At 43.7% G+C, this 18,373-nt stretch overlaps 2 pseudogenes across 2 annotated transcripts in view; both read left to right on the forward strand.

Annotated features, from left to right (window-relative positions):
* Positions 1–18,373, forward strand: part of LOC310824130 (cytochrome P450 3A30-like) — a 187,048-nt pseudogene that overhangs the window by 10,660 nt on the left and 158,015 nt on the right. The window lies entirely within an intron of this gene.
* The window catches only part of LOC310823672 (cytochrome P450 3A27-like), a 50,484-nt pseudogene continuing 38,270 nt past the window's right edge, over positions 6,160–18,373 (forward strand). The window contains exons 1-8 of the transcript in view: positions 6,160–6,261; positions 6,395–6,508; positions 6,968–7,056; positions 7,167–7,308; positions 7,893–7,962; positions 8,115–8,275; positions 11,005–11,224; positions 11,428–11,588. The product of the transcript in view is annotated as a cytochrome P450 3A27-like (transcript). The remainder of the gene's footprint in view (positions 6,262–6,394; positions 6,509–6,967; positions 7,057–7,166; positions 7,309–7,892; positions 7,963–8,114; positions 8,276–11,004; positions 11,225–11,427; positions 11,589–18,373) is intronic.

Genomic DNA, 18,373 nt, shown 5'->3' on the forward strand with positions numbered 1-18,373 from the left:
TGCCGTCCCGTTGATGGTGATAGGGGCGTGCCCGGCTCTCTGCCGCTTCCTGTAATCCACAATCAGCTCCTTAGTTTTGCTGAGGTTGAGCTGGAGGTTGTTGTCCTGGCACCAAGATGTCAGGACTCTCACCTCCTCTCTGTACGCCGTCTCGTCGCCGTCGGTGATCAGGCCGATGACGGTCGTGTCGTCAGCAAACTTGATGATGGTGTTGGAGCTGTGTGTGGCCACGCAGTCATGTGTGAACAGGGAGTAGAGGAGAGGGCTGAGCACGCAGCCCTGGGGTGCGCCGGTGTTGAGAGTCAGGGTGGATGATGTGGCGCCTCCTATCCGCACTGCCTGGGGTCTGCCCGTCAGGAAGCTCAGGATCCAGTCACAAAGCGTGGTGTTGAGCCCGAGGTCCCTGAGCTTCACAGCGAGCTTGGAGGGCACAATGGTATTGAATGCTGAACTGTAGTCAATGAACAGCATTCTCACATATGTGTTCTTCTGGTCCAGGTGGGAGAGGGCAGTGTGGAGGGCGAGGGCGAGGGCGATGGCGTCGTCTGTGGACCTGTTTGCCCTGTATGCAAACTGCATGGGGTCCAGTGAGTCAGGGAGGGAGGAGGTGATGAATGATTTGACTAACCGCTCAAAGCACTTCATGACGATGGAAGTGAGTGCTACTGGTCGGTAGTCGTTGAGGCAGGATGTTTTTGACTTCTTTGGGATGGGGATGATGGTGGACTTTTTGAGACATGTGGGGACCACCGACTGGAGCAGTGACAGGTTGAAAATGTCTGTAAACACACCTGCCAGCTGATCTGCACACACCCTGAGAGCCCGGCCAGGTATGCCATCCGGTCCAGGGGCCTTGTGTGGATTAATCCTTTTGAAGGATTTGCACACATCTGCCCTTGTTATTGCTAATGTGCAGGGGTCCTGGTCCATCTGTACTTCCTCAGCTGGAGAGTAGCTCTCAAAACGTGCGAAGTAGGTGTTAAGGTCATCTGGAAGAGATGGAGACACTTCCTCAGTCACACTCGTAGTCCCTTTAAAGTCTGTAATTGTTCTGAGTCCGGTCCACATGTGCCTTGAGTTGGAGCCCTCAAAGTTGGACTCCATTCTGTCCTTGTATTGTCTCTTAGCAATGTTAATTGCTAGGTGACTTCCCCCTCGAGCAGTCTCGTGACGAGACCCTACGATCGGCCTATGACCAAGTGATAGCGATTGATGGTACTTTGGTACGGCCAGACGCAGTACGCGCCCACCCCTATTTCGCGATTATCAGCGACAGGTTGTACCGAGTAAGTCGTGACTCACATAGCCAGGAGGAAGTAACCCAGTTGTTGGTTCCCCGTAGCCGCCGGGAAATGGTCTTCCAGGCGGCTCATTTCAACCCCATGGCGGGCCATTTAGGTTATGATAAGACACTAAACCGTATAATGGCTCGATTTTATTGGCCGGGAATTCGGGCAGAGGTGCGTAGGTGGTACGCGAATGTCAGTTGGTAAAGCCCCCTTGCGGCCCTTACCATTGTTCGAGAACCCATTCGACCGCATTGCGATGGATATTATCGGGCCATTTGATCGGTGTACACAGGGATATCGATTTGTGTTGGTCTTGATAGATTACGCAACCCAATACCCCGAGGCAATACCGCTGCGCAATATCTCTGCCAGGAGTGTAGCGCAGGCATTGTTTCAAGTAATCTCCCACGTGGGAATCCCGAAAGAGATTCTCACCGATCAGGGCACTAATTTTATGTCACGCACCCTCAAGGAACTGTATGGCTTGTTGAACATCAAGGCGATTCGAACCAGTGTTTACCACCCGGCCACTGATGGCCTTTGTGAGCGGTTCAATCGGACCTTGAAGTCAATGATCCGGAAGTTCGTACACGAAGATAGTCGGAATTGGCATAAATGGCTAGATCCCCTGTTGTTTGCGGTACGGGAAGTCCCCCAAGCTTCCACCGGGTTTTCCCCGTTTGAATTACTCTACGGCCTCGGGGTGTCCTAGACCTTCTTAAAGAAAATTGGGAGGAAGGGTCTAGCGACAGTAAAAATGAGATTCAATACGTCCTGGACTTGCGCACAAAGCTCCACGCCCTAGGGGTTATCTCACGCGAGCATTTGCTGCAAGCCCAGGAGCGTCAAAAGTGACTGTACGACAGGGGAACTAACCTGCGAGAATTTACAGGTGTGGTCACACGTCGCATGGGGGACGTGGATTACGAGGTAGTACGCTCGGACCGGGGGGATAGCTTGCAGGTGTATCACGTAAATCTCCTAAAAAAATGGAACGACGTGGTCACTGTTGCTCTGGCTACAATAATTCCAGAGAGAGATGAGTTCGGTCCGGAAGTCCCAAAATCAAAAGTTAGCACTCCGGTCGGTATTGATAACCATCTCTCTGCTAGCCAGGCCACGGACGTTGCAGATTTGCAAGCTAAGTTCGCGGACGTGTTCTCTCCCTTGCCCGGTCGGACTACGCTTATCGACCACCACATAGAAACGCAGCCGGGTTTAACGGTGCGCACGCGTCCCTATAGGTTGCCGGTACACAAACGAGACATTGTGTGCAGGGAATTGGAAGCCATGCTGGAGCTGGGTGTGGTCGAGGAGTCCCGCAGTGACTGGTGTAGCCCCATCGTGCTTGTCAACAAGCCGGATGGGGCTATACGGTTCTGTGTGGATTATAGACGGGTTAATGCGGTCTCCAAGTTCGATGCCTACCCGATGCCCCGGGTTGACGAGCTCTTGGACCGGCTTGGCACGGCCTTGAGTTGGAGCCCTCAAAGTTGGACTCCATTCTGTCCTTGTATTGTCTCTTAGCAATGTTAATTGCTAGGTGACTTCCCCCTCGAGCAGTCTCGTGACGAGACCCCCGGGTTGACGAGCTCTTGGACCGGCTTGGCACGGCCAAGTATTTCACGACGTTGGATTTCACGAAGGGATACTGGCAGATTCCACTCTCGCCGGTATCCCGGGAGAAAACTGCATTCTCCACTCCGCTCGGGCTATTCCAGTTCACGGTGCTCCCTTTCGGGTTGTTCGGAGCCCCAGCCACTTTTCAGCGCCTCATGGACCCTGAGGTCCCTGAGGCAGGCGGGGCTGACGGCCAACCCGAAGAAGTGCTTGATCGGGCGGAGGGAGATCCGGTATCTGGGGTACCACTTGGGTCGGGGGGAGGTGCGGCCACAGATTGAAAAGACTGCGGCCATCGCAGCCACTCCGCGGCCCAAGACAAAGAAGGAGGTGAGGGCCTTCCTGGGGCTGGCTGGCTATTACCGGCAGTTCGTGCCGGGGTTTTCAGAGCTGGCCAGTCCCTTGACGGACCTCACCCGGAAGGGTGCCCCGGATCCGGTCCAATGGTCGGGCCAGTGCCAGGGGTCGTTCGAGGCCCTTAAGGGAGCTCTTTGTGGAGAAACGGTCCTGTATGCGCCTGATTTTAACCTCCCTTTCTCCCTACAGACGGACGCGTCGGATAGAGGCCTGGGAGCAGTGCTGACCCAGCGGGTGGAGGGGGCTGACCGGCCGGTGCTGTACCTGAGCCGCAAACTATCGGAGAGGGAGGGCCGGTACAGCACGGTGGAGAAGGAGTGCCTGGCCATCAAGTGGGCGGTCGGCGCCCTCCGCTACTATCTGCTGGGTCGTGCTTTCACCCTCTACTCCGACCATGCTCCCCTCCAGTGGCTCCACCGGTGGTATCTCGCGTTGCAGCCCTTCAACTTTTCGGTCGTGCACAGACCGGGGGCGCAGATGGTCGTCGCAGACTTCCTCTCCCGTGCAGGGGGGGGGGGGAGTAGGTTGTCAGCCGTCGTGTCCCCGGCCTGTGTCGGGTGGTGGGGGTATGTGGGGGGACATGCAGCGTTCGGCCTGTAGAGGGAGCTACAGGACCGTGGCCAGGGTGACGTCGGCGAGGCTCCGTTGCACACCTGTTGCAAATGAAGCCTCGTTGACAAGATGGTTTAAGATGTGTGTGCCTCGGCGTTCGAGGGAGAAGGAGGGCGACTGGAAAGTCGGCGAGTGGCGTTGTGTTACGAACATTGAAATTATTACGAACATTGGAATTATTACTAACATTTTATGAAAATAAACGGGATAATCCCAGAAAACAGTACCTCGACTCCGCCTCTGTGTCACGGACTTGTTACAGTCCCAAACACAACTTGTGCGTTGCCAATGTTTGACAACATCCTGGATTCTCATTGGTTGAGGCTCCTATATTGCCTCTGAGCACGTCTCAAACTGCATGAATAAAGAGGAGCCACGACACGTCAGAATTCAAATCGGAAGTGATTGTGTCTTCCCTCCATGTCATTGAAAGGGCAAAAATGTAATTAAAAAAATAAAGAAAAAAAGGGTTCTAAAAGGATTCTTTGGTTGAATAACTCTTATGGGTTCCATTTGCAGTGCCCTGCATAAGTAATGGGACAAGCATTTTTTCTTCTTTTGCATTATGCAAATGTCCAAATTAAGCACTCATGTTTAGTATTTGGTCCGCAATCCTTTGTATGCAAAAGTGCAAAAGTCTGTGACCCATTGACCCAACCAGACGCTGGGTATCTTCTCTGGTAATGCTCTGCCAGACCTATATTGTAGCGATTGTTGTTTGTTTTTTTAGGATGTTTTGTCCTCCTCTTCAGCAAATTAAATGCATGTTCTATAGGATTCTATAGGATTCACTTTTTGGCCCTGAATAATTTCCTAGTTGCTATGGCAGTATGTTTTGGGTCATTGTCCTGCTGTATGGTGAAATGCCGTCCAATGAGTTTGGAGCAATTAACTTGTACTTGGACTGACAAGATGTTTCTGAACACTTCCGAATTCATCCTCATCAAAGGAGACGTGAGCCAGTTCCAGTGGAAGCCATACATGCCCAAGGCATAACACCCCCTCCCCCATATTTCACAGATGATGTGGTATGCTGTGAATATTGGGCAGTTCCTTTTTTTCTCCACACTTTCTCCGGTACATGTTTTTCCAGAACTCTGCAGGCTCTTTTAGGTACTTTTTAGCAAACCGTAACCTGGCCAGCCTGTTTTTGTGGCTGAGTAGTGGTTTGCACCTTGCAGTGTAGCCTCTGTAGTTCTGCTGGTGAAGTCTTCTGCGGATGGTAGTCTCTGACTCATTGACGCCTACCTCCTGGAGAGTGTTCCTAATCTATGGGGCAGTTTTTATTTTATTTTATTTTTTATTATGGTGAGCATTCTTTGGTTATCCACTGGAAGTCTTCCTTGCCATTTGCGATTTCTTAGCTCACCAGTGCTTTCTTTCCTTTTAATGAAGTTCCAAACTGTTGATGTTGGTAGGTTTAAGGTTTTAATGTTTCATTTTTTTCTGATATTTCAGCATCATAATGGCTTCCCTGACTTTCAATAACATCTCTTTGGTCCTCATGTTGACAAGACACCAATAGCAGACTGCACAAATTATGTGACGGAACACACCTGTCAAGCCAATTGTCCCATCACTTTTGTGTAGCCTAAAATAGCGGGATTATGCATAAAAGTGTTGTAATTTCTGAATGATAAACCAATATGTACACAAATAACATCAAATAAAAGATGAGAATCTCTACGTTCTCATTTCAACTCCAAAAAGAAGAAAAAATGCTTCACTGTCCCATTACTTTCGCACGGTACTGTATAACCTTCTGTGGAAAAGGGTTCTACATGGAACCCAAAAGGTTTCTTCAAAGGGAGAGTGGAAGAAGAACCCTTTTTGGTTCTAGGTAGCACTTTTTTTCTAAGAGTGCAGGATCTGTGATGGGTCTGTCTGTCTCTATCTACGGTATATTCGCTTGAATGCCACAGCCTATTTGAGTATTGTTGCTGACCATGTGCATCCCTTCATGGCCACAGTTGACCCATCTTCTAATGGCTACTTCCAGCATGATAATGCACCAAAGCAAAAGTTGTCTTAAACTGGTTTCATGAACATGACAATGAGTTCAGTGTTCTTCAGTGGCCTTCCCAGGATCTGAATCCAATAGAACACCTTTGGCATGTGGTAGAACGGGAGATTCACATCTTGAAAGTGAACCTGAAAAATCTGCAGGAATTGAGTGATGCAATCATGTCATCATGGACCAGAATCTCAAAGGAATGTTTCCAACATCTTGTGGAATCAATGCCACGAAGAATTGAGGCTATCTTTGTTTTTGCTGGTCTGTAGGATCTATGATGGCCATCAGCCCATCCTGTGTATCATGGACACAGCCATGATCAAAACCATCCTCATCAAGGAATGCAACTCCCTTTTCACTAACAGGAGGGTAATACGCTGAATTGAAGTTGTTGTATGGGGAAAAAAACATAAGGACTCCTTAAATAGATAATATCATTGTTATTATAGCATTATTAATAGTAGGTTAATCTTGCAGTATATAATTATTATTATTTTTCTAGAATATCTATCTCAACAGGCCTCTGTATGACGCCGTGTTTATCGCTGAGGATGATGCATGGAGACGGATCCGCAGTGTCCTGTCTCCCTCCTTCACCAGTGGGCGGATCAAAGAGGTACAGTCCCATCTCTCCTCTCCTTCTTTCATTCATTCCTTTATACAACACAAATAAATGAATGACTAACAACTCTGATGCGCGCGCGTGTGTGTGTCTGTGTGTGTGAGAGTGTGTGTGTGATTTGTACTATGTGTATAGTGTGTATTCATTGTTGTTTGTTGTTGTGTGAAGCAGCAACTTTAATTAATTAATCCAAGACAAATTTTCATCCGGGACAATAAAGTATATTTGATCTTATCTTCGATAAGTTCAGTGGTCAGATGACAGAGTATAGAATAATAGTTCATCTTTGGAGTCACTTATTCTTTGACATAATGTATCCTGTATGGATGTTTATTCTCAGGCTATATAAACATTAAAATAATTCCTGTTTCAAACATGATATTAATATATGTTTTGCACATATTAATCCACGTATCAATCATGATATTTTTCCATGTATCCTTCCCAACTCAGATGCTCAGGATCATGAAGCAGCACTCTGGTAACTTGGTCAGCAATCTGAAGAAGACGGCTGATAACGATGAGCCCATTGAACTAAAAGAGTGAGTATTTATCTCCGAGACGATAAGGTGAATTTGTAATTTCAGTGAACTCCCCCTTTAATTTTGTGGTTGTGGTTCTGGTGGTCAGAGATTGTGTGGTTGTGTTCCAGGTTCTTTGGACCATACAGTATGGATGTGGTCGTCAGTACTTCATTCAGTGTCGACATCGACTCCCTCCACAACCCCTCCGACCCCTTTGTGACCAACATCAAGAAAATGCTCAAGTTTGACATCTTCAGCCCACTGTTCCTCACAGTCGGTACAACTGCCCCCATATAGCTTTCAGTCATTTTGTGCTTAATAAATGAAGCTATCGATTTCATTGATTAGACTGACATAAACCACACTGCCAATGGTTTGCGCTCTACTCATTTGACAAACACATGGGCCCTGTCCAGAACCAACCTCTAGTTCCTAAATGCTGGACACTTGGAGATCTGAGTGGATTGGATACAGAAGTGTCTAGGGATAGAGCCTAGGAGTTGTTTCTGGACAGGGCTGTGCATTGAATAGGATTGGAGTCACGTATCATGGTATTTCCTGTTCCTGTTTGTAACCGTGGCATTTCCTTTCCGTCCAGCATTCTTCCCCTTCATGGGTCCTGTTATGGCAAACAAGGAGGTATCCCTATTCCCTGCCTCGGTCACAGATTTCTTCTACGCTGTCTTTCAGAAGATCAAGTCCAATCGCGTGGCTAGCACCAGGAAGGTATGTAAATATATCTGATCAAATATACGATCTTCAGCCAGTATTGTGTAATACAATTGTAGAGATTTGGTAGCATCTGGTAGTTCTCATGTGATTTTGATCTGACGTAAGCCTGCTTCCAGAGTCGGGTAGATTTCCTGCAGCTGATGATAGACTCGCAGAAAGACAGCAACTCAAAGGGAGAGGAGCAGAGTAAAGGTGCCTGCCTTAAACACACACACACACACACACACACACACACACACACACACACACTGTATACTAGCATCTAACACACACACATACAGTACCTGCCTCAAACACCTATACCTACAAACACACCTACCACCCCATTTCTCCCATCATCATAGGATTGAGTGACCATGAGATCTTGTCCCAGGCAATGATGTTCATCTTTGCTGGCTATGAGACCACCAGTAGCTCTCTGTCCTTCCTGGCCTACAATCTGGCAACCAACCCTCACATCATGACCAAGCTGCAGGAGGAGATAGACACTGTGTTTCCCAACAAGGTAACCCCTCTGCAAACTCCTATATAGTACTATTCATGTGGAACAGGTGATAGTGACAGTGACAGTGTGATAGTGACATGATAGTGACAGTGTTTTAGAGGGTACTGATGAGTGTGTAACTGCTGTGCACTGCAGACTCCTACAGATGGTTAGATAGGTGACAGTATTTTGCAGTGTGCTAATGTGTCTGTAGCATCCCTGTGCAGACTTCTGCCCAGTATTATTCATTTGAAACAGGAAGTAGATAGGTGTTGTTGGAATCTTCAGAATAGTTAAAAGGCCAGTACCTGAGGACCTGAGGGATCTACAGGGTATATACCTTAAAAGCATGTCTGACATGCAGTGGTGTGCATGACCATAGAGTGATTTCTAAACTAATACAATTATCTTAAAATAAATTATAAAACTAACAGGTAATCAGTGCAGAGACTTGTGTGATATGTGCTCTCCATCTGACTCGTGCTGCTGCATTTTGTATCATTTGCCAAGAGCTTTCTTTGGTCGACCAGACAGGAGAGTGTTACAGTAATCAAGGCTGCTAGTAATACAAGCATGCATTCGTCTCTCAGTGTCAGCCTGGGAGAGAAAAGGTTGCACCTTTACAGCTGTGTTCTGTAAAGGTCCATGTAATATTCAAGCTTTATAAAAGCTTCCTAACGGTTGTAATGACTATCTTTAATCGGTAGCGATCAGGGAACAAGATCCCTTATAATAAATCCCTTATGAATAAATATTTCATTTACGAACGCTGTTTTGGTTCGGAAAACACGCTTTTTAAAATGCAGTGTCCTACCTGACATTCGGTTTGCATATAAACATGTTGTGAGTGCCAGGGGTGTTCTAGGGGAGTAGACTGACCTTTCTCTGGTGGCTGCCTCTCCCAATCGTGTGTGCATGCAGAAACACAACAGCTAATGTCCAACACTGCAAGTTCATTTCGGGGGGATATATTATTATTAGGGAGGATGTTGTTGTTTGGACAACGTCAGACAGAATTTCTCCACGATGGCAGATTTCACGATGGGTTTCAAAATTAAGATCTGAGTCAATGGTAACACCTTGTTTTTTTGCCTGGTGCTTAGTGTTACTGTAAGTAGTGTCTTTAAGTGTGCAGACAGTTTGACCAGGACAAGGACAAAGAGCATTTTGGCATCAGCATTAATTAATTAATTCTAAGGTCATTAAGAACCTAGTTAATAACTTAACAACATAGTGCTATCTCAGTGCTATGATCGGCACAAAAGCCAGATTGGAACATGTCAAAGGTACAGTTGGGAAGAAGGAGATTATTTAACAGTTTGAACACCTTTTTTTCAAGAATTATTATTTTTTTGCTTAAAAAGGGAAGGTTGGAGATTGGCCTAAAATCGCTAAGGACTGAAGAGTCTAAGTTACTTTTCTTCAGGAGGGGTTTCACCATGGTAGTTTTAGGTGCAGATGAACAGACCCCCACTTTGCTGAGCATTTCTATATGACCACTGCAAAAGAGTTCATAGTGCTTCCATGTGGTGGAAGGTGGGGTAACAAGTCATCAAACACATCTTCAGGTCTTGCCTGAGTGATCCTCCTCACCTAATATTGGTTCTCTTATCTCAGAAGTATGTTGCAAATTCCTCACATTTGTAGGTGGAGAGCAGATCACCAGGTGTCTTGTGGACGGGATTTATAAGGCTGTCAATCGTTGAAAAGAGCACTGTTTGAGTTGTTATGATTCATTATCAATTTTGAGAAATGATCCCGTCTGTCTTGGCGTTTTTTTATTGCCTTATTAAAAGCAGAAAGATGCTCTCGAAGAATATCAAGGTGGACCTGCAGTTTTTGTCCGCTCAGACTTTCTGCAAATTCTTTTAAATTTGGCCACAGCCTTTTTCAGTTTGACTGGTGCTACAGAGTCGATAGTTGCCCTTAGTTTGGTGTTGAAGCTGGTTGCTAAATCATTATCACAGGAGGAAGCTGTTGATGGTGTACTATTCATATTCATATTCATCATGAAATTCTCATCTGCTCAGCGACATGGCTAGATAAATAATAGAGTGAAAATATATTTTTCCCCACTTCTAATAGACTGACATGCATTCATGTTTAGCCAGGTTTCAGATAAAAACATTACAGTGCAGCTTTCGCTCTGAGATAAGATCAATAAAGGTTTTGCCAGATAGGGACCTAATATTCAAAAGCACCATGGTAATGTTCTCTGGGCTGTTTGGTGCTGCCCGGCCACAGTTAATGGAATGGATACCAAGTTATTCACATTTGAACCACCTGACAGTTTTCTTGTAGTCTGTCGACTGTGATAGGAAATAATAAACTGTAGCACATTCAGTATTCCAAGCAGTCAATCCACTAAAAGCAGCCCAGTTTAGTGGCATTTTGACTTCTGATTGATCCTTGTGTACATCTATCATTTACATTGTTCAGTGGAATCTAAATGTATTTTCTTCTAACTATCAAGATAACATTATTTAGCGATTTTTTTGTTTATTCATGTATAACAAAAAAGCAAGACACTATTACACACGTACATTGAAAGTAATGGCGTTCTGTATGCGGGTGTCATGAAATTAGGCTATGCAGATTAGAATAAGTATAGTACTGTGTTCATTTCCCCCCCAAAAAACACAAAAAACTAACAGCTCTTCAGATTTGCGACGAAAAATAGTTAGTTCTGGGCTACGGCTACGTGAACGACCAATCACTAGTGCTCATGTGAGTGTAATATCCCTGTGCAGGCTCCTATCCAGTACGAGGCTCTGATGCAGATGGACTATCTAGACAGCGTGATCAACGAGTCTCTCAGGTTGTACCCCATCGACTTGAAAGAGTCGCCAAGAAATCTGTTGAGATCAGCGGCATCACCATCCCCAAGGGTATGGTCGTCATGATACCCATCTGGACCTTGCACCGTGACCCCGATGTGTGGGAAGACCCAGAGGAGTTCAAACCAGAGAGGTAATGGGCCACATCTTAACCACAACCACAATATCAATCACAACAGCAACGATAAGAGCAGTGTTCCACAAACAACCATAAAACAAACCTAAATGCGACGACCAAACACAAACAGGTTTCTTCAACCATGTATAACCATCATATTACTGTGATTTAATTGATATGTTCTTTAACCCCTCCTCCTCTGAACTCTCCGTGTGTAGGTTCAGTAAGGAGAACAAGGAGAGCATCGACCCATACACCTACATGCTGTTCGGGTTGGGCCCACGGAACTGTATCCGTGCGATTCGCTCTGGTATTGATGAAACTGGCGATGGTGGAGATTCTACAGAGGTTCAACTTCACCGTCTGTAAAGAGACAGATGTGAGACAAAATAATGATACAATGATTGTAAATATAATTTTGTACCTATGACTTTGTTGCGTTTCTATATGTAGCAGAGGTGATTTTGGAATCACACTCGCGTCATGAGGTAGCCCTGCCTGAGACATGTAAACTGAAGTGTCGCCCTCAGACCTTGAGGATGTCCTCTTGGCTTAATAGTAGCGTTTGTGTCTTCCACATGGGAGACCCGGGTTTGAACCCCCATACTACAATTCTGTACTTGCGTACTGCATGAGTATGTACTCCCCATTTAATTTCCCAGATTGCATTTTTCAGTACTAGGCGCCAATCATCCTCAGTATAGGCTACCTACTAAATGATGGAAGTGTGAGATTTAAAAAAAAGCTATTTGTATTTCTGCAAAACTCCCTCGAGACTTCATAGGGCCATTTTAATGTATGTCGACCCAAGAGAGGTTGTCCAGGAGTTTGAGTTTATTTGAATTTATAGTGCAATGCTACCCGAACGTAACAGTGACACTGTGTTAGGTAACATTCATAGTGTAACGCTGACATCTGTTTTACTCGTTCCTTCATACTTTAACTGTGTGTCAACTCTCACCAGATCCCCATTGAGATGGACCTGTTCCGCTGCCAGGAGTCCAACGACAACCAGCTCAAAGCAGACAGCCAGTGATGAGGACCTGCCCTGCTGCAGGTCTCTCAGTTATTATGTTACACATAGATCTAGGATCAGCCCCAACACTGGCTACTTTCAAAAATGGAGAAAAAAAAAAATAAATTACACACATGAAGGGCTTCGCTTTTGCCTTAAATTGAAACTAAATTGGCGCTAATAATTGCACTGTGACCCTAAAATGCACTGTGACTTTTATTCTTTTTTTTATGTCTTTTATGCGTTTTTATTCTAATTTTTCTTTCATGCTCTTTCCTTTTTATCTATTTTACGTAAAGCACTTTGAATTGCCTCTGTGTATGAAATGTGCTATATAAATAAACTTGCCTTGCCTTGCCTTGCCTCGCCTGGCCTCTGGGCTCTGCTGCTACTGTATGCTGCTCTCTTTGTATCTGTCTATTAGTGGAGGTCCAGGACTCGTTGTACAGAGACAGTTGTTGTCTGTCGTCTGCAGTGCAGGGATTTGCATGTGACTTGTGTATGTTTTGTACTCGTCTGGTAGTGGGTCTCTATCATCACGCTAAAAACGTGTGTATAATCACAAACTAAATCATAACATGAGAATGAACAACATGCCAAATGCAGTTAGCGTCTAACCAGAAGTGCAAAAAAGCAGAAAAGTGCAATGTGAACAATATATACAGGTAGAGCAGTATAAGCAATATATGAGCAGTATAAGTAGTGCAGTATAAGCAGTATATGAGCAGTATAAGCAGTATATGAGCAGTATAAGTAGTGCAGTATAAGCAATATATGTATTAACAGTAACATTATAAGCAGAATAAATATAGAATGCAGTATGAACAGTATAAGCAGTATATGAGCTGTATAAGTAGTGCAGTTACCAATGTATTGGGTCTATCTATGGGTATCGTAGTGCAGCAGTAGTCAAAATGTACCTGCATTTTATCGGTTGAAGTGCCATCTCATCTGTCATAAGATTTGACTTGTAAAACTGAAAAGTAGGATACAACTAATAGCCTAAATGTATAAACACAGGCCACAACCAAAAAACAACATGGGAAAATCGTTTACGCATCCTCTGCAGCAGGAACAGTGCAGAGAAAAAGTATGTACAGTAAACCCCATAACTGAATACACTTCATACGCTTCAGCGCGACACAGAACGCCTATACTGCAACAAAGTAAAAAGATGAGACAGACACGTGTCTTCAATAACTTGCATGTTTAATCAAAATACAAGCATTCGGCACATCGTTAACTTGTAGGAAAGTTTAATCAGGTTTTATCAATTGTATTATTTTAAATGTGAAATAAATATCATCAGTGCAGAGGCTATAACACACTACAAAAGTCACATTAAATCACGGAAAGTAGGCTAGGCTAATTAACGGAACTATATGAATATACAGCCCGAGCCCAGTCCAGGGTTCTGAAAGCGACAAGTAACAAGTGTGCCCATCAACGGTCTCGATATTAGGCCTATACGTAACATTTAGTCCTCCACTTTATATCACAGGTAGTATAACGTTTAAAATGACTACAAAACAAAAGCAATATAGTCTACAGTGAACGGCGCATTGTCCATTTGTCATACATGTCCAAACAGACCCGCTCACTTGAATAGGAAAGTAGCGCGGCGGTTCGTTGCTTCAGCAAACCTCTCGATGACTTTACTGTTGAAATCCATCTGTCCCTGGATCAATGCATTTTCAATGGAAAGCATGTCAAGGCCGTTCAGTCGCTGGTGTCTGTTCTGTTCTGACAGATGTATAATGTCTTTGAATCCAGCCGATGCCCAAATAGTCTCCACCAAAAATCATACATGGGAAACAGAACAGCGCATGTTTCGAGGTGGTAGCGGTTAGCCATCTCTTTTTGTCAAACCATTCCTGTTGGCCCTAAACGTTTTATCTCCAACTTCTCTTCCAAAGGCAATGTACTGAACCGCATGGTCAACAAATAATCTACACGATTCATTGTGAAAACTTTAGCTAGCTAGCATTAGCGATAGACGTACAGTAGATGAACTGAATTGCTTTGTGATTATTTCCTGTCATGTCAGACCACGTTAACGACATTAGCGTTTAATAGTTTTTCGCCACCTGTTGCTAGGCAGAATTCATACCCAATATAATTTGCGTGAGGTTTTCCCTGCTTACGCCAAACACGCTCACGTTGTTCCCCTCGCAACGATGGGGCAGAGTGCTCCGCTGCCCCACAGCAGAAAGACGGGACAGAGAGCGCAGTCCGCACACACTAGTAATTACTAGTAATTAGTAATTACTCCAAAAACAGCACTATACGAATTATGAGTCAAGTTTATTATATTTATACACACCAATTTCACCATTTAATCTATTTTGTATTAAATATAAAAGACTTATTATTATTACTAATAAAAAATAGGACTAATAATTGTTTCGTATTTGTAATGTACTTTATGAGACTTTATGTTTGTAATGTACTTTATAAAGAAAAAAACCCTGTATATCCCCAAATTTGATTCTATGCAATATGTTTTTTCAAATGTTGTATTTGTCTTGTAGGCTACTTTTGTGTAAGCCGTATATTGTGGGTAAAATGCACTATAAATTCAAATGAACTTAAACTTAAATGTGTATTGCAGTGGAATCCTAACTCGAGATCCGCGTGAAAATCGAATCAATTTCCCATTGACATGAATGCAAGATTTACGCGCGCGGATTTGGAGTTAGGATTCCACCCAAAATGCGTTGCTATTGGTATCATTATGACGTTGATATGTACACAGAATTGAGAATGTTCTGCAATAATACACAAAGTTCTTGAACTTTTAGTTTAGTGGCATAACGAGCTAAGACGCAACCTGAACCTGTGCAATCAGTATTACCAGAGTGAGATATAAAGAGATTATAACCGGAAGATTCGGCGCTTAACACAGCCTACTGACTGAGGTAGGCTAATGTAGACCAGAGATGTAGTATAGTTGACATATAGTATAGATTTATAACACTTGTATTTGTAAATACTTGAGACGGCATAGGCCGACTACCTTTACAGCATTTGGACAAGGGACGCGTAAAAATGTCACTGAGAGATATCTGTCACTAGGAGATGATATTCCCATTAAGTCGAATTCAGCGTTGGATATTTCTATATGCCTAAAAACTCACATCTTTAGAAAGGCCTTCATTTAGGTCCTGTCCTCTTGTTGTTGTTAGTGTTTTGTTTGTGTTTTTGTTTGTGTGTCTATTGCACTCAACTGCACAGGATTTGAAATTGTCGGCTACAAATGAAAAACACATTCCAAATAAAATATATTTTTTATTATTATTATGAGAGACCTAAATGCATGAATTGAATTAGGGCTATTTTAATTTTGCCGAGGTCTTCTGCTTATTAGCCTATATGCTCCTACCTGTACCAGGCCGATTCCAGTTAATAAAATGTGCCCATTATATGGCCACTGATATTTGACCTGTTGGCCACAATTGTAGGCTATATTTCAAGGCGTGTCAACAAACATAGCCAGCCAACCCATACTGGAAGCTTTTGCTGACTCTAACATAGGCCTCTGACAGGACCAAGTCACTTCGAACCATTGCATCGAACGCTGATAAGAGTTGTTAGGCAGTGAATTACCATGATAGTCATTCCAAACCCATTATGACGCCAGCCGAACGCACATTATAGATAATAACATTTCTTTGCTGCCAATCGGTGTACTGGTATTTGTTGACTGATTCAGTAGGGCAAACTCAAAGATTGTTATCCCTTTCTCATTTGGGGAATCTTTCTGACATTCCTGTTGCATTATAGTATGGGTGTGTGGAGATTATTTCAATCATTTTTGTTTGTGTTCTATCTACTGTAGGTGCATAAAAACAATGGAGTTGAAAATATATATGACTATTGAGGATTAAGACAGAGAAGGCAGAGTTTGAGAAAAAGATAGAGGAATATGAGAAACAAAAGAGAAGGGACCAAAAAGTTAGGCAGAGGGAGGAGGAGATCCTGGCCAGAAAGGCAGAAAGACTGCAGGAGGACAGGAATGAGTTCAATAGGGAGAGGGAGGAGATGGACAGTGGGATCAAGATCCTCATGATGGAGATTGAGAAAGAGAAGGAGTCCTCAAAGGAGATACTTAGAAAGGCTGAGAAGGCAGAGGCAGAGTTAAATATGATGAGGAAGGAGAGCGTGAAAATCCAAAGAGACGGACAGAAGGTGGAGCAAGAAATGCTCAGGATGTGGAAGGAGAAGGAGACATTTCTCAAGGCCAAGAAACAGATGGAGAAAGAGATGGAGAAAAATATGGTGGCAGTCAAGAGGAGAGAGGCCCTGGTGATGGAGGCCGAAGAAAGACTTAAACTGAGCAAGGAAAAAGAGAAGGAAGAGCAGGAGAAGGAGACCTCAAAGGAGATGCTTAGAAAGACAGAGAAGGTCGGAGCAGAGTTGCAAATGATAAAGAAGGAGTGGATGAAAATCAAAAGAGACGGGCAGAAGGTGGAGCAAGAAATGCTTGGGATGTGGAAGGAGAAGGAGACATTTCTCAAGGCCAAGAAACAGATGGAAAAAGAAATGGAGGCAGTCAAGAGGAGAGAGGCCCTGGTGATGGTGGCTGAAGAAAGAGCGAAACAGAGTCTGGAAAAAGAGAAGCTAGAACAGGAGAGGGAGACATTGAAGAAGGTGAGCATGGTGACGATTAGAGAGATGGTAGAGAACCTATAGACTAAGTAGATGAAGGTGATTGTTGCTAGTTTTACTATAGCATTTAGTCCATGACCTTCAACTCTCAGTTGAATTTGTCCAATTCTTGTCTCACCTTGCACTCCCCTCTGATGTTACTTTTTTAATTTCAGATGAACGATGGCTCCAGATATGCAGATATGCCCCAACCCTCATGTTCTCTGATGGCTCAGCTGGTACACAATCAGGCAAACCAGGGGACGAGCCTTTCTGTCAAAAGCCTTGTTGATGTGGCCATGGCTGAGAGCGTGTGGGGGTGCAGAGATAAGACAGGGGACTGCACATGCCGACACCGTTAGCCTGGAAACCTCAACACAATTGGCCGCTATTTAGGGATACATAGCAAATCAATTTATATAGTTGTCTTAAGTTCAATAAATTAAGTTGAACATTAAATTAAATTGACTTCCTTTCTCTACCACTGTGACTGCTTGTGGCATTTATTATTATAGAAAGTCTTACTTGTGATGACCGTGATGTATGTAGCTGAAGATGAATGTAGCTATTTATTTTAAGTCGCTCTGGATAAGAGCTTCTGCTAAATTACTCAAACGTAGGCCTAAAGTACATCCGTAAAATAATGTATCCATTTCCTGTTAACCATCTCTAAACCCTAGATGGCAGTATTTACTCTTACACCAGAAACGTGACCAGTTGCACGTGTGGATGCAGAATAAATAGCCCTCCCAGTCTGTTTCTGCAAGGAACTTCTAATTTATGGATTCTCTACATATGTTGAGAGTCTTGTCAAGTCTGAATATGTTAGAGTTGGGGTTTGTCCTCTACCTCCAAATATAAACGAGGACAATCACTTTGTTTTTCATACAGGTACCACTATTGTATGTATTTCTATTATCAAGGTTTCTATTACTTTACCATACTATGAAACTAATTGAATATGTTTTTAAGCGTCCAAAAAGCATTGATACCATTTCCAAGCACTCCAAGAATCATTTTGCGTTGCTGCTACAGCAGCCGCGCAATGTCAACACTTTACACACGCACTGGTGTAGCATGTAACATTAAAATCCATCAACTTCATATCAAACCATTGATGATTGGTGAACTTGTTGGATCAGTTAAGGCCTGTGCCAGAAATCAGTACACACACCAATCACACAATGGGACTATAACAGACACATACAGTGCATTCTGAAAGTATTCAGACCCCTTCACTTTTTCCGCATTATGTTATGTTACAGCCTTATTTTAAAATAGATTAAATTATTAATCTAATCATTAATCTACACACAATACGCAATAATGACAAAGGTGCTTCAACAAAGAACTGAGTAAAGGGTCTGAATACTTATGTAAAGGTGATATTTCAGTTTTTTATTTTGAATAAATTAGCAACAATTTCTAAAAACCTGTTTTCACTTTGTCATCATGGGGTATTGTGTGTAGATTGATGAGGAAAAAAAAATGTTGAATCCATT

The sequence above is a fragment of the Argentina silus genome, assembly GCF_951799395.1.
Source record: "Argentina silus genome assembly, chromosome: Y".
Classification (NCBI taxonomy): Eukaryota; Metazoa; Chordata; class Actinopteri; order Argentiniformes; family Argentinidae; genus Argentina; species Argentina silus.